Genomic DNA, 26378 nt, shown 5'->3' with positions numbered 1-26378 from the left:
ATTATGTAAAGCTTTAAGAGGAGAGCTGAATACAAATGAGCATAACATTCTTTTGATTTTTATTTGTCAAATGTTGAAAAAGAACATTGTTTGTCTATCACATGAACATTTTAATGAAATACATTCATCTTAGTTGTAAAACCTTTCATTACTCATCATTGATTTCAAACATATATGCACCAAACAGCCACTCCTTAAACCAATAAACTGTCAGTGAATGCTCTAATTTGCTTTAGGACAAATATATTGCTCCAAATCAACAAGGCTCCTCCACTTCTTAAGATATACTGTGTGGCATTAGGCGTAAGGATATTGGCAGCAGTTGGATGTATTGTTGTAACTGCTATTTGATCGCGTTGTGCACCATTGCCTTTATGCGTTCGACATGTACATCTTTATGCATAAATGACAACTGAGTCTTGTCACTTCTATCCATCTTTGCCGCACAGGCAATGATGAAGACAAACTGTAAATTTTGTCTCTCGCTCTGCTTTTCCGCTTGAAACAAACACAACACTGGATGGAAGCCGAGCTGAAAGCTTATTGAATTCAAACATTACGCTGCACCTCTCGAGACGACAAAGCTCCTTCTCTGCGTTTAGCTCCGTTTGATTGTGATTAATCGTTGTCACGATGAGGCGCAACGTCTGAAAGCAGGCTGTTGACCTCTCAGGTGTTACAGACTGTTTGTCCTCCTCATGGTTTCCTTGTAAATGAGTTGCTGTGACTTAAGCAGGCAGCAACATTCGGATGCAGTGCAATCCTCTGGTTAGGCTTAGCCAAGATTTCCACATTGTGTGAGCAATTCTCTGTCATACATTGTACATTTCTGAGAAAAATGTTGCCAAATATTTCATGCAACAAGGTTCACTTTGAAGAGCTTTGATGGTGATAAGCCCAGAGTCTGACTGACGGACTGTGTGGCAAATAAGCTCTACAAGGCGATCGAGGGAGACTGGGCTTACTTGTATATTCTTCTAACAACTTTGAAAAGGAATGGGATGACAGTGGCAAAGATAAGTCAGGCTATGATCAAGGTCAGTGAAAAAATGTCAACAAAAAAAAAACGTGAAGCTCTTTGGGAATAGACACAGGATTAACTTTTTATTTATAGTATGAGAAAGCTGAAAGGTTGCTTGTAAAAAAAAAACAAACAAAAGAAATTGGACATGATATAAGCAACGCATGTCTAAAAACCAAACAAAATTAGAGAATAATAGAGGAGCAGCAAAACAGAGTGGGGATTGCCTCACAATTTTCCCCATTATTGGTATTCATATGCAAATATTGCTTTTGTCAAAAAGTGTCGCATACAGACAAAAACAACACACAGACACGGTGAAATTGCTCCTGGGATGATGAATTCAAATTTTTTCAGCACAAACATTCACAAATACGGTTCTATAAAAGCGTAAATTTAATACTTATTTGTCTTCCGCTAGACATTCAAAGAGAGATTGTTTTTATTGTATTGTCACTGCTGGAGGTCAAAACCAAAACATGTATGGCAGCGTTTACTTTTCATTTTGTAAATGCTGCTTCTGTTAATATTAAAGGTCTTGTAAAAATGTGATTCTTTCTTTTTTGTGGTTTCAATTTGCCACTCAGTGCAAAGGTTTGAGCAGAATGATTGGATATTACTCGCACTGTGAAATCGCATCTACCATTCTGTTGGATTTGAGGCAATAATTTCTTAGCAAAAAGAAAATCCTTTAAGGTTAAAGTAGTGACGCGAGAAGTTTTCATGTTGTATTTTATTATTCAAAAATAGCAAATAAACTAATGCTTTTTTTTCTCTGTTTAAACTAGTTCACTGTTTTGTTTCATTGTCATCAAATGTTGATTCTCAGTTCAGTCAATCAACGTATAAACTCTGCATTAATGCAGCACAGTAGATGCTGTCTTACCACTACACTTGTGGCTCACAAAATGAGACAAATAGAACAGGGAAGATAAGATGACAACAAATAAGCAAATGAAATATTATGAAAGCCACTACAGGAAAACCCTTCACGTTTTAACTTACAGCCACTGCATTACTCTGTTTATTAGTACTTATGGTCTATTGAAAATAAACTGATGCAACGCAGTAGTAAATGTGCCATATCCTACATTTCATAAAACTACAATAAAAATTAAATTAATCTTTCTTTGTTTCCTAATATTGTCCTCTGAAAGCCCGAAAACATATTCATCCACATATGGCACTGAGGAAATTATAAGTGCAAAAAGTTATGAAATGATTATTTATCTTCTTAATAAGCTAATCTTAAAAGTAACCATTTCTATACATGGGAGTTCTGATTCAATTATGTATGTTTTTTTAATGTTATTTTCAGTTATCATTCATGGTGTGTCCTTAGTTTTGACAAAGGCATTTTCCTTCTTTCCTGTGAAGGAAAATGCTTCTCCGGAGAGTGTGTCTTTTTTTATAAGAAAGAGAAAAAAAAATCTCATAAATAAATGTGGATATTTTTATATCACCTGTGCAAAATGTGTGTTTTTGGTTCTAATGCTAGTTGGACTGCCTCTGAAATCGGTGACCTTTTTTAGGCATTTGTCATATTCCTTACGGCTTTGTTGTGCAGTTAGTATAACAAACATGTGTGGTGATTTAAATTTTTTTTCCAGATCATATCTTTATCTTGCAGTCTTGAGCTCCTCTTGCTCTTTACTCTTTTTCACTGAATGTGATTCCCTGTGGGCTATAATAGAATTGGACAAGCATGTATCTGAGAAAGGATTTATGTTTTTAGCTTAACTGTTTGGAGCTCTGACTGCCTGTAGAATCTCAAAAGCTTCAGTCGATTTTTTTCAGAAGCCGAGCAAGTAAACATTTATTCAAATGTTATAAACCTTGTTTTCCGTTTTTTTTTGCACCTTTCAGATGGTGAGATAGATTGTACGGGTCATATTAGAATTAAAGTGATATCTCAGTGCAGTGGTTGACAGTTACTCTGTTATCAGACTGTTCATGCAGTTCTTCAGGAGTCAGACAGTGTGAAATTGCAGGAGGCTCCTATGGAAAGTATTGTTGCCTTAGTCGAGTTTTAAAAAAAACCTCTTTTACTATTTATGACCTAAGGTTTATTTTACCTTGATATGTGTTTGACATGTCATTTCAGATTTTTCAATGTAGTTCTTATAGCAAATTAAAAAACATAACTTCATGAACAGCAGTTTTTCATCCATAATTTTAGATGCGTCTTCTTGCAGTGTTTTCTGTCTGGCTGCTGCTACACAACAAGGGGATAAATTGCCTTTCATGTCAATATTGCAACAAAATATATTTTCACACCTGTAGTCACAGATACATTAAAATTGGTTTACATCAAACCCAATTTGAACTCTATAAAATTAACTCCTTAAATCAGCAACTTTCTATCATCCCCATGCATTTGCAGCAGACACAGTTTTATGCGCAGACTATCCAGATGGAAAGAAGTGGCTCGCTTCTTACAGGATGCAAAACAACTGCCGATGGGGAAAATGCGCTTGTAGAGTGTCAACCAGTCTACGCGGCATTAGGATGACGGGAGTATTGCATATTTTAGTGGAAGTTGGCTCAGTACCCCTCACCATTCTGCGTTTTCATGCAGTGGGACAGGAAATGTAGTCCAGCGAGTTGCTGTGACGACGCTGAGCAGGAAGCTTTGTTTGAAGGGTTCATTTCCCACATCCCTGCAGCCACCAGATGTACAGAAAAATGTTGGAAAAAAATATTCATACATTTAGAACTTTTGCCAACTTGAAAATGTTTTCACGGAATTTTTTTTGGTAACACTTCATTTGACGGGTTGTGAATAAGACTGTCATGACACCGTCATAAACATGACATAACTGTCATGAACATGAGTAAGTCTTCATGAATATTTGACTGTTGTCATAAAGTGTCATTTGGTAAATCGTGACACTTTAGCTTTAATAACATAAAGTTACATATTTTTTAAAGTTCAATCAGTAATACTTTTATAACAAATTTATGTCAGATCAAGATTTCTTGGTTAATGTCAAGTTGTCATAACGAAGACATTTTGAATAAGGTCAACTTTGTATTAAAAGTGTCATGATTTACTGAATGACACTTTATGACAACAGTCATAAATATTCATGAAGACTTACTCATGTTCATGACAGGTGTTATGTCATGTTTATGACGGTGTCATGACAGTCTTATTCACAACTCGTGAAGTGTTACCATTTTGTTTCTGATAGGCAAATTGTAAAGCGGTGCTTAATTGGCAAGGGGGAGAAAGTAATATATAGTTTTAGAAAACATAGCTGGGACAGCTGTTAGTTATGTAGTCCAGAAATCTGACCATTTGGATAGGAGGGGCAAAAAGAAGGTGCTCTGTTTTGACCAATGCAAAATGCAAAGTTAACACTGCACTTTGTCCATTACCAAAATGAAACTTGCCTGTAGCAGCACTATACTAGCACTTTCCTTTAGCAGGCACAAGGACGCTGCTTACAGTTTATGGAAAATATTGGATGGATGGAATAAAACACACAACATTCTTTGAAGAAAACTTGCTAGAGGATGAGAAAGGACTTGACAGAAGGCTAGAGGTTCACCTTCTAGCAAGACAATTACCCTAAACATTATGGCATCTAGAATATAAATCATTTGCAATAATGCTAGACATGGGATGGTGTTCTCATGCAACAATGTCATGGGTAACATGCAATGATGTAATGTAATGTGTAAATGGAAAACGGCCTGCTTTTATCAAGTCCAATAACTAAAAAAATACACTTTACATTACAATATTTGATCCACCAAGTTATTAACATAGACGAGCCACTTCTGCCGACAACCCTTGAATTTTTCTTTAAGGAAGAGGGTACTCCTGAAACAGTGCTTCCATGTTGCTTGAGTGTCTGTTCTGTCTTTCTGAAACCCGTTGGAGCAGGTGGCTGCTCACCCTGAGCCAAGTTATGCTGGAGGTTCTTTGCGTGAAAAGGGAATTCTCTTTTCCGACGTTCCCACAAAAATGCTCAGTAAGAAGGATTGCTGAAAATTTAAAGACTTTATGTAAAAACCCGTCCACTTTCCTGAGAGGAAGAACTGCTGTAAAATCTCGATTCCATGCATCTGGTTGGGCTTCTTTGCACAAATAAGTTGTTGGTGTAATAAACTGAGTTTGACTGCTTTGTGTCATTAAATCTAATATGTATTAATTTCTATTGATCTATATGACTGGATTGAACTGACTAAATCAGACCCGTTTCTTTTAGCTGCCTTAAAATGAGGCCTATTATGAACAGCCACTATATAGATAAATTGAAAATTAGCTCAGTTTTAGCTCAGCTCAGAATTTGAACAATTTGAGTACAACAATTATATTTAAAAAAATAGCTTGTTAAACTAATTTGGTGAATGAATGCGTTGAACAAAATGACTAATTTGAACAAATAAAATTTTTAACTGTTCAACATACTTTATTTCTTTTTAGAAATATTTACTAAAATCTAAAGTGGAATGTACTGTACACCATTTTAATAGCTAAATATATTTTATTTTTTGCTTTGTTTTATTATTATTATTACATACTCTTCGTGTTGACTTGTGCATAATCTATTGTTTGAAATGACGCCATTTGTTTTATTTTCTCAAAACCGCAGTAAATGCTAAGATATATGACCTCAATTAAAAACTCTCTTCATTGTAGTTTTCGTTTCCTTTTTTTAAGCGCTAAAACAACAGGGTTGTCTGGCTGAATGTGTTTATCGGTTAAATCTGCTGCTGCGGTCGCCTCCCCAGAGCCATTGCCCATGAATGAATCCGAACTGCTTTTATTCGACTGGTGTGCCACCTGTCGGTGCGTCACAGCTCCCCCTGGCCAATCCTGACGCAGTGACTCTCCCGTGCGCTCTTGGAGATCCCACTGTGCTCCTCTCCTCTCATCCCCCGCCTAAGCCACGGGCTCGGCAAGCGTGGAAGGTGGAGAACCTGGCCAGCGAGATGCCGTTAGCGCTTCGTGTGTGACCGGACGGTACTGGAATTCCGGCGAAGCCACGGAGCCAAAAACACGAACTGAGGAGTTTGAATGGATTGTCCTTTTATCTGCTGCTTCTGCTGAATGTGGCCGCTGACTTTAATGACTGTTGTGAGGTAAGTAATGAAAGTTTATAATTCCCGAGTGAAAGTGATTCGTTTTGACGTGTGGTACAGAACCGGTTCTAGAAGCTGCGTAAATGTGCAAAATTTTTCTCGGCGCACTTAAAACTTGCTGACATGTGTCACCTTCTCAGAATTTTTTTTTGTATGACTCCAGAGTGAAAGAGCTTCGCGCAGTTTATTTAAACGATGTAATCCGCTTTTATTCGACTGCAAGTTTGGCAAACAAGTGCTGCTGCTGCTGATTCCCCCCGGTGCATCCATCCCTGCCCATCCCTCAGCGCTCTGTTGCTTCTCCCAAAATACGACGGAGAGAGAAGGATTTTGCGAAGATAATTGAAAACACTCAAAAAAAGAAGATAAATGCTTTACTCTTCTGAATAAATGAAAGTGAAAGTTATTATTTTTTTTAATGGGGGGGGGGGGGGGGAGTATTAAAAGTTGCGTATTCTTATTTTTCTCTCTCTCTTTTTAGCTTCGGACTGTGCAGAAAATTAATGGTCTCCTTACATGGCAAGTGGAAGGCTTTCATGTATTAGTCTTATTGCTTATTTATGAAGGCCGTAGATGGCAATGTGAAGGAATGTGACCGGGGGGTACTTTGACATTGTGCTGCATAACGAGCGAGAGCAGAGCGAATGGCATCTGTGCCATGGTACAAATATTTTCCTTGCAGCAGTTATTCATCACAACAAAAGCCAGAGTGCGAGTTTGACATTTCCAGTAGTTCTGCATAAATCACAAAGCATTACACCGTCACTGTGAACCTCTATGGCTCTGAGTTTAATTCTGTTGCATACATATAAACACACACAATTAAGGTGTATTCCTTTCCTGAAGTCAACAAATCCTTGCTTACAGAGCTGTGAAATGAAGTTTGTGCCATGGTGAAGGTAAAGTAAGGCCTGTTATGGTGCAAACTGGGGGGGAAATTAAGGGATATTACGACTTTGTTTGCATTTTCTGGTGAGAAACGTAGCAGAGGAGTCCTCCACCTCAAAAAAAGAGACATGTGAAGGAGAAAACACAATAGAACTTTCAAGGAGTGATGTATTGTTTGAGCTGTGGCCAATAATATATATTTTTTAGGCTTTCTTCTTTTGATAGATAGTTTTGTTGTGCTTGAAAGGGAGCCGAAGCCATTGTATTGATCACAGTGATGACTTTCGCAAATGGGTTGTGGGTGGAGGGCAGGACACTGAGAGCACCGACCCTTGTGACAGAGGTCTGGATGGCTCAGTGCAGGATGAGAATGTTGTTTGCTTTCAGTCTCTGCTGTACCAGGGTGCTGCCTTACCAGACTGCGCTGATGCGTTGGTTTTCACAGACTGTAGATGTAAAAACCACATATTTTTGGATGCGGTCTATTTTATGGGATGAACAAATGGGATTCAAATGGATTTGTAGAATTTTAGGCTGGCTACTGTTCTCTGTTTTTTTAACTTGTGCTTGTTGATTGCAGCCGTGGCTCTTCAGTAGCCAAAATGTGTTAACGTATCTCACTGTTCCAGCAAGATCATCAACTTTTTGATATTTGAAAAGCAAAACCAAATGTCTGAGGCAATTCTTTACTTCACATGTTATTTAATGTTATTTAAAAAATATGTAAAGACGATAGTATTCATTCCTTTCAGACTTCATCAGCTTTTGTCATGTTACAACCATAAAATCCAACATCCCACAAATTAAGCACAACACATTTAAAAGCTTCCTTCACTGATAGTCCCAAAGTGCTTTACTGAAAAGTTAAGTAACAAACAGTATACCAACCTGAAATCAGAATGGATTTCAACTGGTTTATTAACACATCTGCAGAATCAAAGCAGTGTGTTAGAGGCAAACTTTCCCCCAGCCTTGGAGCCAAAAGCTGAAATATTCTGCCCACCTTAGATTTTAGTCAGGAATCAAAGGCTGCCTTAGATAACCAGATGCTGGCTACGTAATGTTCTGTAGCAGTGTGTAGCGTGAATACTGATGTATTCAGTATTACGCAGTAGTAGTTTGAGTACTTCAAAATGTGTTCTAAAAACTACCAAGAGTCAGTGTCAAGAGTATCTGTGTGTGTCTGCTGGTATTTAAGGAATGCTAAACATGTTTTCCAAATCTGTCTAAAAATAAACATCTGATATGAATCATATTCATTTGTTCAGTTCCCTTTACTTTGATACCTCTTAATAAAATCCAGGATATCCTATCACAATCAGAAGGTGCCTAATTAGAAATAGAGTCCAACCAAGGGCGATTTAATCTCTGTATAAATACAGCTGTCCTGTTAGACTCTCAGATGTAGGTTAGAGAAAGTAAGTGAACGAGTCTGTGGAGAAGTTTAAACCACTGTAGTAAGGCCAATACATATTAAGAAAGAAATTTGATCTTTTATTTAAGGTGGCAAGAACAAGAACAAAGTTCAAACAGGCCATGCTTCACAAGAACTCAACTGAGGTACTCTTGAGTAGTCCTCACAGATCACTCCTACAGCAAATTGTGTATTTAATATTTGTTCTGTTTGATGGAGCATCCAGTAGAAGCCGTGAGAACTTCAAAAGCAGTGCTGCAAGAACAGAGTGATATTATTTTGGCAGAGAAGAGAGCTTTCTCTGTTCTTGCAGAGTTTGTCTAGGTATAAAGGTTGTAAAATAATATTCAAAGCTTTGAACATCTCACAAAGCACTGTTCAACCAGTCATGAGGGAAAGATGGTATTGTACTACAATCCATGGTCATCCACCTGCACTTACAGGCATAGATTATTATTAAGAGAACCAGCCAAAAAGGCTCTATATAACTTTAGAAATGCTGCAGATAGTTACATCTCAGACCGTAGAATCTCTTAACAGAACAACTGTGACTCTAAAAGTCTGGCCTTTATTGAAGAATGGCAAGAAAAAAAAGTTGAAAGAAAACAGTCTCAAAGTTTGCCATAAGCAAATTAGAGGCCATGGCAAACATTGCTATGTGGTAGAAAACTACGACAACAGTTTGAATGTACCATCTCCATGGACTGAGCCAAGACTTGGAAATTAATGCAATTTAACTTAGCTTTAACTGTTTTGAAAAGAAGAACGGGCAAAAAATAAAAAAAAAATAAAATCAGTCTATATGTTCAAATGTTTTCAATATGTTAATTTGCAAAGTACTTCCAGTAGGCATGCTACACTTTTACCTAGAATCCCACTAAAACCAATGGAAACATTAGAAATCAAGAGGTTTGATTACTTTTACAAAGCTATGTAGTAACACGGTCATTAGCCTGCATGCGCTCTGGCACCAGCAGCCTGCTTCAAGAGCATGAAGTAGGAGACAGTGATGGGTATTTTACAGGAGTCAGCTGGCCAAACAGAAAGGCTAACTCCCCCATTGGGTTTCATTAGAGCTCGTCTTGATGTTAAAGCCCGTTTAATCCACTTTCACAGCCATGCAGAACACAACAAAGCAAAGCGCAGTGTCTATCTTTAGACGGCGCATGGGCTCAAACTTTTCCATCTTCAGCTCAATTATTAAAACAACTGCATAAATAATATTCCAGCAGCTGGCCTTTAAATGTCTCAGCTGGGAAGGCTTTTGTTTTTTTATTTTTTATGTTTAAAAAAAAAAAAGTTTTGTTGGTTATCTCCACCAGAGCTGACAGAATTAGGTGTGTTTGTTGTTTTTTTTTGTTGTTTTTTTTTTAAGCTTTGGATAGAAGGCTGTCAATCACCCTCCGCTCAATTAAGTTTCCCATAAACAGCTGTGTTTATGCAGCCTCCCTCTCCCATCTCCTGTTGTTCCTCTGCTGAGCAGACGTGCTGCCGTAGGGTGTGATTACAGCGAAGCCTTATGAGGTGAGTGCTTTGCCTCCATGTCTTTGCCTCCACTTTCTGGGCAGCTACTGTTGTCCCACATTCATGGCGCCTGCTTTGCCTCAGAGACGCAGTGCTGGGAAGACAGAAGCAGACTTGAGCTTGACATTTTAGATGTCTTAGACAGAAAGGCTGCATATTTAATGTGGCTGTTGATGAAGAGGTTTGGGCACGGTTTTACAGGCTCCCACTGCAAATAATATCTTGACAGAAGATGATGTTTTTCTTGATTTTGTTTCTCATGGTTTTATTGTTTTAACTACTGGCGAATATTGTGCCTTGAGGATGCAATTCAGTCTTCCCTTGCTAATATGAGATGACATTTATCACTCCCTGACCTTTGCAGATTGTCTTAACTTCAGCCAATTATTGGGAGCAATAAGGTAGAAACTTTGCAACTGTTAATAGCGCAGGTGGTTTGTGTTTACCTCAGGAAATTGTGCATGTCGAGCAAGCAACAATTTACACACAGATTAAGATGATGCGATTCGGTTACAGTTCAAGTGTCGTGTACTGAGCAGGAAATGAAGAAATTAAGAAGCAGGCAACGAAGCTTTGTGTATAGTACATCTCATAGCATGCATGTTTCAATTTGTCCACTGTGGCCATACATGTCGCCCTAACAAACAGACCACATTTAACTATTAGGTACAACTATTTGCATTTAGTTTGATTATGTATACAAAGTCTTTGTGCATTCCACTGCAATCCTTGCTTGGACTGATGTGCTTTACCCCATTTTTGGGCTCCTCCAGGGTTGTCAGTCTTGGCCCGTGTTTATTCCCTTTCTTCCCTCTGAGTCTGTAGTTAGTCTTTTTTTGCTTTTACTAACCCCTCTCTGTTATGTGCCACTGGTTTTCTCACACTGCCTCACTCTCTGCTGCTCCCTCGATGAAAGCAAACTCGTTTATGCACCATGAATGACTGCTAACGGTGTGTTGCTCTCTGTTTGTTCTCAGAAAGTAAATTGATAAGCTGCCTGTCATTGTTTCCAGTGGAGAACCATTGGGACAAAGAGAGATCGATTAAAAAAAAGTTAGCAGGTGTGCACTATACTGAACTTGGCATACAAAAGTTCAAATTGTGCATCCTGAAGTTGGGGCCAACACATCACGGCTATTTCATGAGAAATATTTTGTTATCAAATGTAAATTCTGGTATGCTTGTCTCACCATAGCTCTGAAGCGTATTAAGGTTCTGTGCAAACAGACTTTTTTTTGTCTGATGTGAGAAATATTTAGTAAAGTCTGTGATGGAACCATCACTTCTGTCTTTATAAAAGAGAAGGCGGATGCAGTTTTAGGTATTCTGATTGAATGTGTTATTGGTTTGACTTTCAAATTTCTCTGCAAACCTTGAAAACTTGCAAATGACACAATTAAAGAGCAGGGGTTGAGAGTGTGGGTGAGGTGCTGCTGGGGACAAAGGTAAACTCTAAAGAACAGAAAATAGAGTAATAAATTCATAATATTTTGATAATAAAGTTGTAAAAAAAAAATCGAAGAAGTTCTCATCACAATGTGAAGGAAATCCTAACTGAATATTATGCATTTGGTATTTACTCTGCCATCATATATTTCCCTGATCATGAGCCCTAAAGAATCTCTATGACATGGATGAGCGGATTACAGAGACTTTAGAGGCAGCAGGTCGAGGCGTGGGTTGTGAACGGGCTGAAAAGGTGTAGACATTACTAGGAGAAGTGTAGCCTGTGCAAAGGACCAAGATGTTTGTATCTTAAATAGACCTCCTGTCCATATTGAAAGAAGATATTTATATTGTGTAGAGCGTGAGGCAGACCATGTATGAAGGAGCAGCAGTACATTTTCAGCTGAGTGTGTGACCAAGGAAGCCGCCGCTTCTAAATGGATGATTGCATGATTTTATTCACCCAAATTTTTAAAACTCCTTTCTCTCATTCTGTTCTATTAAAAGGTATTGCTCAGTGAGCACCATGGTACATTTTCGACACGTACTTGACAACTAAAGTAAGAAAAAGAATAACACATTAACCGTCCATGACTGCTCTGTGTGGCTTGCATTAAACTTTTGGATGGCTTAGTTGATTGTGTTTTTGTCAGTTTGGAAAATGGAAGACATGTGGGACTGAAATGATCGGTTCAGGAAAACAATGTAAAAATAATAAGTCAAAAAGACTTGATTTTTGTCAGTTAACGTGGGAAGACGAGGTTTGGTCGATGAGAGAAGTTAATCCATCGACAGTATAAAATAAATGATAATGATTAGCAAAAATGCTATTACTACATCTTAGTGACACGAATATGCATTGATTTTGAGGAAAAAAAAGAGAAGTATTCACATAAGTCATTGTTCCAGAGGGTATAATTGAAAAATAATAAAGGGACTTGAAGAATCTGTGACTCTATGGGGTGTCTCTTGGCTATTTGGACTTTATTGTGTTTACAGTAGGAAAGGTCAGTGCAAATCAATGGGGTGGTACTGAGTGATCACTGTTATCCAAATTGATCTGCCTCAACACCTTTACCTGTATGCTGTGAATCCCAAAATGTCATCAAGAAATTCATTAGATCACTCAAACACAGACACTAAATAAATTTTAATCCTTCTGCAATATTTTGAATTCAGTTTAAAAAAAAACCCTCAATCACTATGATCAAAAAATTTTGATTTCGACATTCATTGGAACTGCAAGGCTTTCTTTCTGTTGTCAGTGTAACCCCCATAAACTATGCTGATCTGTCTGTATGTTTAATGTGTTTGTTTGTTAGTTCTTAGAATTTCTCCTGTGTCGGTACGAGAAGAAGAGTAAAGAAGAGGGAAGAAGAAAACAGAAATGGCAGACTAAGCACATTTCAGCAGAAATAAGTGCTGCTGTGATATGAGAGAAATCTGTTTACTTTGAACTGGATAATGTACATTCTGTTCTGGGATTTCTCCGGTGAGTCTGTTGTTTAATTTTCAGCTGCTTACTTACGCAGAATGGGTACCTAGCTGGAGCTAACGTTGCTCAGTTTTTTTTTAACTGGAAAAAAAACCAACAGGAGTATAAAGTGTATCTCTGTAAGCAGCATAGCTCTGTGAAATGAGACTGTTTATGATGACGTGATGTTTATTAAGTAATTTCTTTATTACTGAGCGTTTTTGGTTTATTTTAAACGCTAATTTGATTTTCACTGATTAGTAATTGAAAGATTTCTATGATTTCCGTAAACCTGCATGATCGGTTAACGCTCTGCATGCAGGTTGGTTTTTTTTTTTGGACGACCGAGATCTGAACGATCCAGTGGTTCCAGAACCAGGAGGGATCCGCCGCCATCTTTGTGACTCGGACTGAAGCCTGGAAAGACGGAGGTTCTGGTGCTGCTGGATGTTTTGCGTGGACAACAGATAAGCTTATTGGACAAAAAGGGGGGCCCCCAAATCTTTTTTTTATTCCACAAACTATTTGTTCATGAACATTTTCATAACGGACAACTTATGTGCACATTGACTGAACTGACTGACTGAACTGTTATATTGAAGGACTAACTGGAATATGTAATTTCTTTTGTTGAAATAAGCTTTAAAGCTACTGTTTAAAAAAAAACTACCCTCAATTTTCTATATATTAATCTGATATTTTTATATAAGGATGGACAAATTAAGTTTTATACCTTAATTTTATTAAGGTAATTAGTGTTACCTGTGTCAGGATCTGTGTTTTCTGTGTTCATTTAGAGTTTTTTGTGTCCTTGCGTCTCTTCGTTGTCCTGTCCTCCCCTTGATTGTTCCCAGGTGTGTCTCGTCTCTGTGATTACCCTCCCGTGTATTTAACTCCACCTGTGTTCTTTGTTCCTCGTCGGGTCCTCGTCTATGTCAACGTCAATGTTAGCTTCTGTGACGTCAGTGTTTCCTTGTGCCTGCTGTTCGTAGTTTTGCCTGGTTTTCTTCATTAAATCACCATATTCATCATACCTGGGTCCGCTGCAGCTGCCTCACCAACTCCACCACCGCACTTCATGACAACCTGGATTATTATTTTGTTTGTGGGGAAAGAAAAATAAACTTGAGTTGTTAAAACTTGTATGCTCATCATCCTCCTGTGTGACCCTAGAACAAAAGTAACTTTCCTACTGAATTTATTGCTAATTAAATTAAGTAGTGGTTACATCAGCATGAGATGATTGCAGATGAACCCGACTAATGTCAAAACAAGAGTCTTATCTAAGACAAAATTGAAAGTGTTTGAAGTCAAATTTCTCCAGCATAAAACAAGATTACATCCTGCTGTATCATTAGGTTCCTGTCAAAACAAATTTTTCTGAAGTTATCATTGCGTAAGGGTTTTTAGGGTTCTGTCATGAAATGTTTTCCACGTTAGATGGGAAAAATATCTGCTGCACCCTTTTTACCTCCATTTGTTTGTTTCTGTCAAACTCCCACTCGCTTTTGTGATACAGTTCATCAAGCATGTCTCAACCAAGGCAAATTGCACGGCGGGCCCTGGGCATGAAAGCATATCCTTACAAATTCACATTTTAAGTTGTTTCAGAGACAGGTGTGTGGTGGAAATCTAACAAATGATTTTTATCATTTCAACTTTCTTCTGTCTTTGTTTCATACACCTTTTATGCTCGTAATGCAGTGAAGAAAAGAAAGACGATGGTGTGGGTAATAATCGAAGCACATCGGCACGTCAGAAAATGTTACATTTCATTAGGCAATAGCATAAAAAAATCATTTTCAGAAGCGAAAGTATATTTATTGTAAGCCAACACTGATTCATGAAATTAAAAGTAAACCTGTGGAATGTAAATGGATTGAAACTAGCAATCTCCACATTAAAAGCAATATCCTGAGGTGTTTTGTAAATGGTCATAATCAGACCAAACATATCTTTAGACAGCTCTTTGTTAGTGGAGCTGCACCCCAGCAAGAGATGTTTAAAAGTATTTTTATTTCCAACTCCTTGTCAGGTCTAAAGTCTTTGAGGGGCAAATCCAAGTCAAGCCTCAGGTTTCTAATGACTCTAATCACCTGTAACCCTGTATTTGCTTTGGGTGAGTTATTAAAACCTACTGTTTGTCTTTAGATCTAAATTATTACCTGGCGATTGTATAACTGTCTCTCAAGATAGTCATATTTGTCAAGTTATTTTTAATATTTAATTAACCACCATACAAAGCTGCTAAAAGGCTGCTTTATGCTATTTTGAAAGTGTTTCACCGCAAAGCATTTGTGTTTAGGTCTCCCAAATGACTAACAGTCACAGGGACTTTGTTGGTTCATCATGAACAAATAACCAAAACAAATACAGTGTTTCTTTAAATATGAACACCTGCAGGCTGTTTATGTGCAGATCTGCGTAAGTGCATAATGGACATCCGTCGCACATCTTTAAATGGTGACACCAAAGCAGAGAGAGAGACGATTCCCAGCTATCGCTAAACTTTTGTGGAGATACAGGGGAGAAAGAAAGGTGGACTGAACCACAACATTGTCGGCACAGACATCTTTTGACAGCAATAAGGTACGTTGCTCGCACTGCACTTAACCGACGTACTCACCTGAAACAAGGTCAAGCTGAATTGTCACTGGCATGAGAGAAAACTCAGCAAAATGTCCAAATCCAGCTGCCTGCAGCATTCAACCACTTCAAAACTGTGCACATCATTTGAAATATGACAATACACTCATATTGTTTTGACGGGTCTCTCTGACCAGAGCAAATAGATGTGTTTTCATGGTGTATTCAAGTACATCTCATACACTGGATTGTCTAAATATCAAAGCAACTCAAAACTGATATGAACCTTTTTTATCCATTAGTGTCTGCACAGTCCTATTTAAATTTTGGGTAATAAAACTGCTGAGGAAGAACATCAGAGCTCCTAAAACTAACAAGGCTCTAAAAATTAAACTCACTCATCAATGCATAATCTCCTCTGTAAACTAATTAGTTCAGTAGAAGATTTATGCTTCTAATCAGGATGCAATGTCGTCATTTAATGGTACTTAAATGTTTTTTGTATTTATTTGTGCTCTCTTTGTCAGTCAGTGAGAGCTTAACAGCAAAAGTAACAGTCCAATCTTGCTCTCAGTTTTTTTTATAGTTTACAGAAGTGGTCAATCTGACTTTATCGTGATAAGTCACAAATTTAATAATCTTAATCTTTTTTCCCTCTTAAAGATGATGGGTATGCAAATGCAAATTCCTATCTTGACATCTTGTTTTTTTTTTCTTTGTGTATGTCTAACATAAGTACTGACCCAGACATCCCCAATAGAAAGAACCTCTAACTTGTCAAAAAAACTAAAACGAAGCCAATAATACGGAAGAACAAAACAGTGACAGGAAACAACATCTCAAAATAGTGGGACGTGTCTGTTCTGCATTCTTGTGTATCATTAATGTTTCATTTTCTCCAAATATAACTTTGTTTCTAACTGATTGTATCTTTTCCGAAGTCACATTTTTGTTACTGTGTCTCACGGTTTCTTTCATGTAACATTTGTCTCACAAATGTCTCACAAAGGCCAACTTGTTGACAAGTTGAATGTATTCGTTTAATCTCGTGGTCACACTTGCTTTACACGAGGGGTGTCAAACTCCAGTCCTCGAGGGTCGCTGTCCTGCAACTTTTAGATGTGCCTCTGCTGCACCACACCTGAATAGAATAATTAGGTCATTAGCAAGGCTGGGAGAACTGATCTACACAAGGAGGAGGTAATTAAGACATTTCATTTCAGTGTTTTGTAGCTGTGGCACATCTAAAAACTGCAGGACTGCGGCCCTCGAGGACTGGAGTTTGACACCTGTGCTACACAGTGAAAGACAATTTGTTTTTGTCCAACACCTGTTACGCCATTAAACAAAGTGAGCGATCCGATTCTGAAGAACTAATTAAAAGCTCCTTGAGGAGCAGTATGTAGCACAACAGAGACTGAATGCTCTAATGACGTGATCGTAATTGTGGATCGAGACCAAGGACACTCGTAAAGCTCCCTCCCAATGCCATGCAGTTTTCGAAGGATGAGCATGAACATTTTTAGAGGGATTTGAACTTGCTGATAGGAGCCTCTGCCAACTTGTTTCAGCTATGTGGAGCAGTGGCCAGCTGCACTTAATAAGGTCTTAGAAGATTTGGCAGTGATTCTTTTTGCAGAAATTCAGCATAGTACATGAACAAAACTGTGTTCTGTGGTTTAAAGTCCTACTCTGTAGCATCTCATTTAAGGTTGGTTTATGTTTTTCTTTTTATGACTATATTCTTGTTAATATGTGTCTCTAACATGAATGTAGGGTATTGACATTTTAATTGTCATGATGACACTGCCCCATTGTCTTGCGTGTAAGCTCTTTGAGGATGGCAGGTAAGGGGTTAATAGCAACTTTTACTGCCTTGTGACGTAAATATTTAGCTGAAATCACACACATTAGTGCTTATGTGCCTTTTAGGAAAAGCATCTGTTCTTCTTTGTCCCTGAACGGCAAAATTAACCACTACACCAGACATTTCACTCATGCTTTGGGGATCAATTATTGGCCTTTAATGTTACAGTTAACATGTAAACTTCATATAAACTACTTACACTGTTGTTTTATTGTAGCCATTCGCCTGATTAATTCATCTCAGGTTGGGTTGTTTTGCTCCCGTACTTGATGAGGCTTGAAGGTTGCCTTTTGTGTAGCTTAGTGGTTGTCACAGCAATATCAGCTTCCCACCAGGCAACAAAGTTGGAATGGTGGTTTCAAAGGAAACTGAAATAATCCACTTTGCTGTTTAATGTTTCTCAATGAAGCAGGTGGGAGCAAGGGAATTTGTGGAGTTCTTAAAGAGCGACTGGTTCAGCATCTGCCTTTAAGTATTCGTCTTTCCTTTGTTTGACTGGCATTTAAGAAAGGAACAATGAGTTTTGGAACTTCTACCAGACTTGGGCAAGATGAAGAGCAAACCCCTTTGGCTAAACTATGGGGAGTAAAAATTAATCTATGCCAGCTAGAGCCTCAGCCTTCAGGCACATGACATTTACATGAGTCTGAAGCAACCCAAGGGAGTGGAAATAATTTTGTTCCACTTTTTTGTTTTGTCAGGCTGTGCCTAAAGAGGTGTTTGGGTCAATATTTTATCTTCAGCGGCACGGTTGGTTACTCGTATTGGATGAGTTGAAAACTGAGAACAAAATGAGACAAAAGGGACACAGATGTGGACAATGCTTCTTTGGGGCTTTTAAAGTGTCTTTTTCAGAATTGCAACAAGAAAACATCTGATTGCAATCTGGAGGAGTAAGAGATGCTGTCTTGGTTTGTTAAAAAAGTATTGCTTGTTGCCTTAATCATTTGAAAGTCATCTTGATGTTTCTTCTGTACATTCTGTATGTTTACCTATTCCTTCTGGCAGCAAACTAAGGCCTGGATCAGATATTGATAAAAATCGGCGTATCCTCAGTATATTCTAACTGGTATGCATTTGAACTTAGACTTTAATGTGTTTTATTGGATTTTTAAGTAAAAAACCAAAACAAAGTGAAGTGAAATGAAAATAATGCATGTTTTTCAAAAATGTACTCGAAAAGAAATTGTATGTAGCAACAGTACTTCCCTTGACTTTCTATCAAGCTCTCACATAAAGCCCATCTTTATATGGTACCGTTAATATTTGCTATGTCAACTGGCTTTGGCACCTCAGCTGTGAATTGCTGCAGCTCCTTCAGAGTTAGCATGATCCATCTGGCTTCTTCTCTGATTAATGTCATCCTTGTCAGATCTATCAATGTATTTGTCCAGGTTGGTTTGCAGTTGTGCCATCAATTTTTTTATTTGCAGATTCTGGATTGAATGGTGTCCTATCAGTTGTAAAAAGCTATTGCTTTAGATTGAACTTCTTCACAAAATTACCTCTGGTCTTGCTGGTGCTTTTAGTTTGTCTTTTTTTATTGCTCTATCACATAAAATCTGAGTGGAAAAATGTGAAAGTTTGTGGTTGTAATTTGAGAAAATTTGAAAAAGTTTAGAAGACTTGAATGCTTTCACAAGGCCCTATAGCTTTCCAAAATATTCTTTCTTATTTTTAGATTATTTAAATAGACCGATGACAGAATACTGGCAGAAATGTCAATGAAGAAAATTAACACCATGTTCAATGGTGTCAGAAGAAGTGACACCCCAAATGAAAGTTTATTTACTTTCACTTCAGGCTCTTATGACTTGTAAATAAAAAGTTTTGAAGGTTTCTTATGTTTTTTTTCTCTAGCATAACATGAATAAATCTATTCAGGTTGGTCTCAGAGTTATGAAGCTGGTACTGACTGAACCTGAAGATGTTTTTCAGGAGGAGTAATGGAGAATACTCTTGGGGAGAGATGGGCTAGCCAACAACACAGCTACATTGTGGCAAATTTGCTTTGCACTCTACATGCCAGCTTGACAACAAGCTGCCACGGAGAAAACGAGTCGACTTAACCACAGCGACAAAAAGGCCGTTACAGTGCAGCGTAATTAGCGACTCTTAAACCTTTAATTAGGAAAAGAGAAATTAAATAATTGCATTCAGACCCAATGTTTTGATTCAGTCTCTGGAGTTACATTCCCTTCACTTATTAAGTAACTGTCAGTTTGATGCACCTGCTATTTCCGAACCTCTCAAGTTTTTTGTGGATTGAGTTGTGCAAACCTTTAATACATCTCTGAGGATTACCTCCTCTTAACTGAGAGATAAGACTGAAGATCATTGCAGGAATTTGAGTAACTTGGCACAATATGAAAGCTTTGTTGGAGAATTACAATGACATGAGTCGGTGAGCTACCTTTTAGAACCAGTTCTCATTTGTCTGTTTGTCCAAACTTAATTAAAAACTATCCCCAAGAATGTTACTGAAAGGTCTTCCATAAATACATAAGCTACAGTGGTGTCTTTGGGATAAGCTGCAGTCCAGAAGCCGGAGAGAGAGAGAGAAGGTAGAAAGAATGGAAATGCCTGGCATTTCTCCACACACAAGTTTTTGGCATGGCTAATGTTAGAGAGACTGTTTATTGGCTTGATACCCTCTGTGTTTCAGTGAAATGTAATCATAACCCGATATAGGCTTATTAATTGCATATACAGGCACCACAAAGAGGTTACTGGGTTTTATTATTTTTATTATTTAATCAACTAAAACAGTGATGTAAACATAAACATACAAATAAAAATACATAAAAGTAAAATCTGCTTGATTTATTTGTTTAGATTCCTGGCATGAGCTTAGTGTAGATCTGTCCAAATGAAAACGGCAAAAATGAACAATGTAGGACTTGATGGACTTTTGCTGTTCTGTTGTGGCAGAACTGGCAGGAGACTAAAGCCAGAGATAAAGCAAGGTGCCATCTTAGTTGGTAGTTTGGGGATTCTGCTGCTTCAAATAAACATGCTCACTGTGAAAGTTCAAGTATGTGTTTGGATCTGCGTTTGTGTCGATGGGGAGGCACAAAGCAGATTTGTTAACATTTCTTGCCATTAATTTGTGTCAGCACTACTGCTCTATTGAACTTTCAGACCTTTTCATGATCTTTGAATTACTTTATCATTATTCCGGCGATTGATTTTATATATTTCTGGAGTGGGCACACATTTTTATATGGAATTTGTTTTGCATTTTATTTCAAAGCTGTGTTAAAGAAGATGTCTTCAATGGGGAAAACAATGTCACAAACAAAATTGAGGCAGCTACAAACAGACATATTCTGGGTAGCTGTGGTTAAATCTTTCTGTACTTGCTTTGACTTGCTTTTTGAGGATTTTATGTCTGGTTACATTTATATTTCTCCTTGTTATTGCTGTTTATCTCTCTGTAGTTGCCGTGATGCTCTTTCTCAGTGTCTATGAGGCATTTAAAATCAATTTTAAAGCTAATCTATTGTGTAATATTCTCCTTTTGCATGTTTTTGTACTTCCATTTGGGTCTCTACTACCTCTAGGAACAGTCCAAGCACTTTTTGGCAACAACTAAATGTTTTGTTGATGTATGGAAAACTAACAGTTTCAAAAATCTCCTGATTATTAATTCAATGTACCAAACCTCACCAACCCGTGCCGTACTGCTCAGTGGAAACAAGGCGCATGTCTACGGTAGTAAGTTTGAGCCTTGGGTTTGGGTCTTCCTGATGGGGTTTGCATTTTCTTAATGTGTATATTTGAGTTCTTTGAAGGTGCTCTGGCTATGTTCTTGAGTGTGAAAACAAGTATTGTTGTCTAAATTGTCTTTAGGCTTTAGAGCAACCTTGCAAGGAAAAGCAAGTACAGTCAGTGGATGGTGCAATGTCCAAACTTGTTTTAAACACTTTTGTTTAATCATTTTGTAGACAAACAAATGGCATCGCAACATTTTATCACAACACACAACGGTGTCAGTTTCTTGTCTAGGCCTTCATATTCAGAGATTTTCTTTATTGTAAACGACACACTAAAACCGTATATTTATTGACATGTATCTTGGTTGGATAAAAGTACTTAAAGTTCACAATAAAACTGCTCAGTTTTTTTGGTAAACCCTTTTTAATCCTCATAAATTTCTCCTTGCCACCTTTTTGTGTTCTGTCTTTGTTGTCCAGGCCTTTCTCACTGCTCTGTTTCAGCCAGATTAGCCCAGTAAAGCTCTTTAATGTAATCTTGTTACATTTCATTTTTACCAGAGTTTATAATTGACTGCCTAATATTTCTGATGCCTCTTTTATTACAGGAGTCAGATCCCATTTAATCCTCAGCTGGGTGAGAACCACCAGGGGTGAGGAGTGACCTTGTGACCTACCTCTGCTTATTATTTGAACACCGAGAATCTGGATTCAATGTGATATAATAAGTTGACAACAATCAACTACTCTTTTGAGAACAACAGTGTGTGAGTCATTTCCCTGGTTCAGTAATTACCTCTTTTATTGTATCTTGGGTTTGGCAGCAGGTTTAAGCAAAACACTTTACTCTCCATATATCATAATCAGGATGTGGCAGAGGTTATTTATACTGTTCTCAATCCACTGTTTGGACTTCTTAATTCGGTGGTTCGTTCCCAAAGACTATCTTACGCTAATGTCGAGAAACGTAATCACATTAGTGCCAGGTCCATGTGTTTTATTTGCCAGTGGCTCGGTGGAGTTAGGGTTCAGACCATTTGGCTGTTGCTATGAAATACTTCAGCAGTGACCAGAAACATTAACAAGGCAAGCAGATGAAGGAGAGGAGGAGACTGCAGACAGTTTAAATTCTTCAACTTGTAATCGTCTGAATCAGTCTTTGGTGTTTAGGCCAGTGTTTAATTTTCCTTCTGCTGAATGTGTCTGAAAGCAGTTGAGGAGGGAAATGACACATCTGTCAGAAGGCTTGAGGGTATTTAATTCAAAATACAGGTACAGCTCCATAAATTAGAAGTATTAAACAATAACTTTATTTAGGAAATTTCATTCTGAAAGTAAAACTCATTTATCATGATATTTATTGGACACTGACTGAAGTGGTGTTTCCATTTGTCAGCTGTTTTCTTCTTGACTGAGTGGGCTTTGAAATTAAATTTAAGTTTTATTTTTACTGGTCTTATTTAATAATAATAAAAAAAAAAAAACATCACTTCAGGTTTTCATTAGATATAAGCCAAAATCCAGAAAATATATAAAATATGCCACATCACCTTGTGGGTCATAACAGTGAGAGTGTGGCATTTTAAACTGGATTAGTGAAATAAATTAACTTTTCACCTATTTTAATTTACCTTCTTTGTGGAGTGTCAAAAATGTGTGGGCCATAAAGTCTAATTCCTACTGGTCTTATTTGGACAATATTCTATGTTAATGAGAATGTTTTATATCAAGAAAGATGATCCTTACCGATGTTTCAAATGAATTGGGTTTCAATTTGTTACAACTTGTTGCACATAATTACAGCTTTATGTGCTTCAATGTTTTGAGAACATCATGCAAACTCATTACCATCATGCATTTTAACTTCCCTATAAAACAGGACCAGCCTGTGGGAGTGCTGGAGCAACACAGAGTCATCCTAATTTTTTTAACTACATGTTTGCTGACGGTAATAAAACTGCAATGGCTTTATAAAAGAACCTAAATAAACACAGCAGTTGACTGTGTGTTTTGCAGACTGGGAGCTTTCCAGAATCACTTTGTTTCTTTGTGAATGCTTTGAACAGCCAAGGACAAAGTAAAATGAAAGAATGTTGTTCAGTTTTCATCCAGGGGAGGCATTATTTCTCTGGAGCATTTGTCTCTGTTATGTTTAAAACTTAACTGCTGCCAAAAAGAGCATGTTGTGTACAATATTTTTATACCATTCCAGCTGCAATAACTCCTCACCTTGAAGGAAACAGCTACTCTTTATGTTGCTGCAGATATGCTGTTTTAAATAGTCTCCTCAACACAATACAGTAGACTCGGTATCTAGTTAGAATGAAAAAAAAGAAAAAAGCTAATTGTTTCACATTTTTCCTGAGTGTCAATATCTGGACATGCACTAAATGGGTAGGTAACATGGTTATTTTATTTACATTTATTCTTTTTACACTCTTATTCTTATTACAGTTTATCCTTCAGAGGCTCACATGTCTGAGGTAAAACAATTTTAATCCATGATTTTAACCCTTTCAGACAAATAAAGAAATCATTCATATATTAAGATTTACTAGATATCTTCATCCACAAAAGAAAACTCAGTTGTTTTTTTTATTTAGCATCACACACACTAAGATTTCTTTTCACTTCTAATTTGTCTTTCTGGCAGGCCACACATTGATTAGCTCCCTGCTCAGCCCCTCTTAGACCCTCATTGCCATTAACAGAACCTCGTCGTGATTATCTGGGCCATTTTCACATTCGCTGCAATCACTCAGTGGAAGTGACAGGACGTGGCTCAACCTTACACAGCACTTGTCTAAACACTGAGGTCATTCAATCTTTGCTTATGTTTCATCCATCAGTAAGACATATGCTGCTTGCTGTGCATTTAGACAACCACAAGACTGGCTGTAAAAATAATACCATAAAATTGCAAGGTTACTGTAAGGTTGAAAAAAAAATGCAATTATGAATTATTTTTAATATATAGATTGTAGCAATACATTAGCTCCACCAGCAGGTGCATGATGTTCAAAAGATGAGATGCAATGAAAAGAAACTTTAGCATTTTTTTTGGAATACTTGAAATCATTTTATCGTTGTTTTAACAGAGTAAATGTTTTGCAAATCACAAACTTGTTTACTAAGAAGTTTAGGTTTTAAGTGTAAAACCATCCGGTTTTGATGCTTCTCTATTTCTATTCATTTCAAATACTCTCCATTTGGGTTTCCATGAAAGAAAAAAAATGCTGAATATTTTTTCTTGTAGAAAGTGCTTGCATGAGCCTTAATAGGAACTGTTTGCTAGTTTCAAATAATTTGCATTTTGCAGTTGGAAAGTGTAGTTCAGTGACCCAAGCAGTCTAAACCCGTCTTCTCATATGTGATTCCAATTATTCATAAGGGAAAAAAAAAAAGAAACTACTTCAATTGGCTGAGAAAATGATAAAATATTCACAGCTGGGAGTAACTCATCTCGTCAAAGCAGTACACCCAGGAAAGAGATCAAAATAAATAAAATATGGAAAAACATAAAACAAAGCTTACAGAAATTATATGAACTTACCAGGAAGCTGACATTGAGAGAAATTTGCTCATTGGTTAAAATAACAGTCTAGCAAACCCAAACCACAGTTGTTTATGAAATACACTCAGGTTATGCCATTAAAGTGTATGACATCTATCTATTCGAAACTGTTTGTTGTCAGAGGATGTGAAATGTCAGAACTAAATGGTACAATTAGCTCCAGGAGATGTGTGCTGTAGTGGTGTAAAAGCAAAACAGTCACCGACTTACTATTTGATCTCAGATGAAACTCATAACATAAAGGCACAACAGCTGGAAAAAAAAAAAGTAATGACTTTTCACTGTGAACAGGAGGCTGCTTCTACTCAACTCTGCTGAAAATAAATGCAGCAGCGGGACTTTATTTTAATCGGCATGCCTTTGAGTTAGTTTACATTTTTTTCTCTCCCTTTTGGCGTTGAATTTGAAGTCACTACAAATCAAACCTTTAAAGAGTTAATTCAAAGGTTTTATTAAATGTCAAACTGTGTGTTTTTGTAAAGGAAAACTTGCGGAAAAGTGAAATACATGTAATGAAAACAGAATAGGAATTGCTTAGGAATAGGAAGCCATTCATAAATCTTAACCTTGGCTAAAATAGAAGCCAAGTTTAAGGAGTTGAAGAAAAGCTATTACTATTATGATTATTATTTTGTGGACGGTGAAAAGCATATATCATCATCTGTGATTGGTGGTACCCACAATAAACTTTTTTTGAGTACCTTGTGATTACAAAACATGCCCACTTATAAGTAGGATGCAGTTAGTGATAGATCGCTGTTGTGATGGTCTTCCATTTTCAGAGGGAAGACCATCCCTCTGTAATTGTCTCTATCAGTTCTATCTAATAATAGACCTGATAGAGCTTCTTTGTCTACCTAGCAACAGGACTGGATGAGTTCTGATTGGTGGCCTGGCTTCCACCGTGTAGAAGATAAATTCCAACACTTACTGAGTGGTTAGTTTCAGTTTAATTATTTCTTTAGAAAATAATGCCATAAATATAATTTTGATAAAAATACAACATTTATATTTGCATCATCATCAGTTGAAAACATTTTTCCTTTTTTCTACCAGTTACCCAAATCGTAGCCACACAACTGATGGTGTCTTCATTAATGCATTTACAACCGAGTAGTGTTAGCCAGCCTGAAAGCACTCTATCCACACAAAAAGGCAACCTAAGAACAAATTTTATTCTTACTTGAAAATAAGAGTCTTTAACAAAACACACACATTTTCAAACTTAGGGGATAATTGTAGTAGAATAGCAATAAATTGCTTTTATTTCATTGGATCAACTGAGGCTGAGGCAACAACCGTAAAGCTTTTGAATCATTTTGATGAAAAACACCATTATATTTTTAATATTGGGGGGATGTTGTTAGATTCCAATTCACTAGTGACACCAAGCTGTTTTTAAGTAAATATTTATATTTATAAAAAGATCCCATCAACTTTAATAACTTTTGTAAATAATAATGACTGTCACATGCCTTTTGATTAGTGTCAGAAAGGGCTTTGAAACATAAGAGGAGCAGATGATTTGTGAACTTGAGCAGCAGTGTCCTTTGAATAAACCACAGAAACCCCCCCCTAAAAAAACCTTTCATCTGTGAATCTGTTATGCTCGGCTGGATTTTGTGTTTTAGGGAATCTGTTGACACAGGAGAATAACGAGTTGTCTTGTACAGGTGGAAAAGCTGCTGTATTATTTCTTTGCATGAAGTTCTGAACTACAGACAATTTCTTCTATTAGACGTAAGCATTTTCTAAGCCACATCATGAGTCAAAG

At 37.3% G+C, this 26378-nt stretch overlaps 1 protein-coding gene across 2 annotated transcripts in view; it reads left to right on the top strand.

The window, feature by feature from the left end:
• The first annotated feature begins 5935 nt into the window (after positions 1 to 5935).
• LOC102238152 (muscarinic acetylcholine receptor M3-like) overlaps positions 5936 to 26378 on the top strand; it is an 86719-nt gene continuing 66276 nt past the window's right edge. The window contains exon 1 of one of the 2 annotated variants that reach the window (XM_005808834.2): positions 5936 to 6115. The gene's annotated coding sequence lies outside the window, so the exon portion shown is untranslated. Of the gene's footprint in view, positions 6116 to 21737; positions 21798 to 26378 lie in introns of those variants that run through there. The other variant, XM_023327078.1, reaches the window with a different exon arrangement.

The sequence above is a fragment of the Xiphophorus maculatus genome, chromosome 22 (genome assembly GCF_002775205.1).
Source record: "Xiphophorus maculatus strain JP 163 A chromosome 22, X_maculatus-5.0-male, whole genome shotgun sequence".
Lineage (NCBI taxonomy): Eukaryota > Metazoa > Chordata > Actinopteri > Cyprinodontiformes > Poeciliidae > Xiphophorus > Xiphophorus maculatus.
The sequence above is the reverse complement of the archived record's forward strand: the minus strand, read 5'-3'. Positions and strand labels throughout refer to the sequence as shown.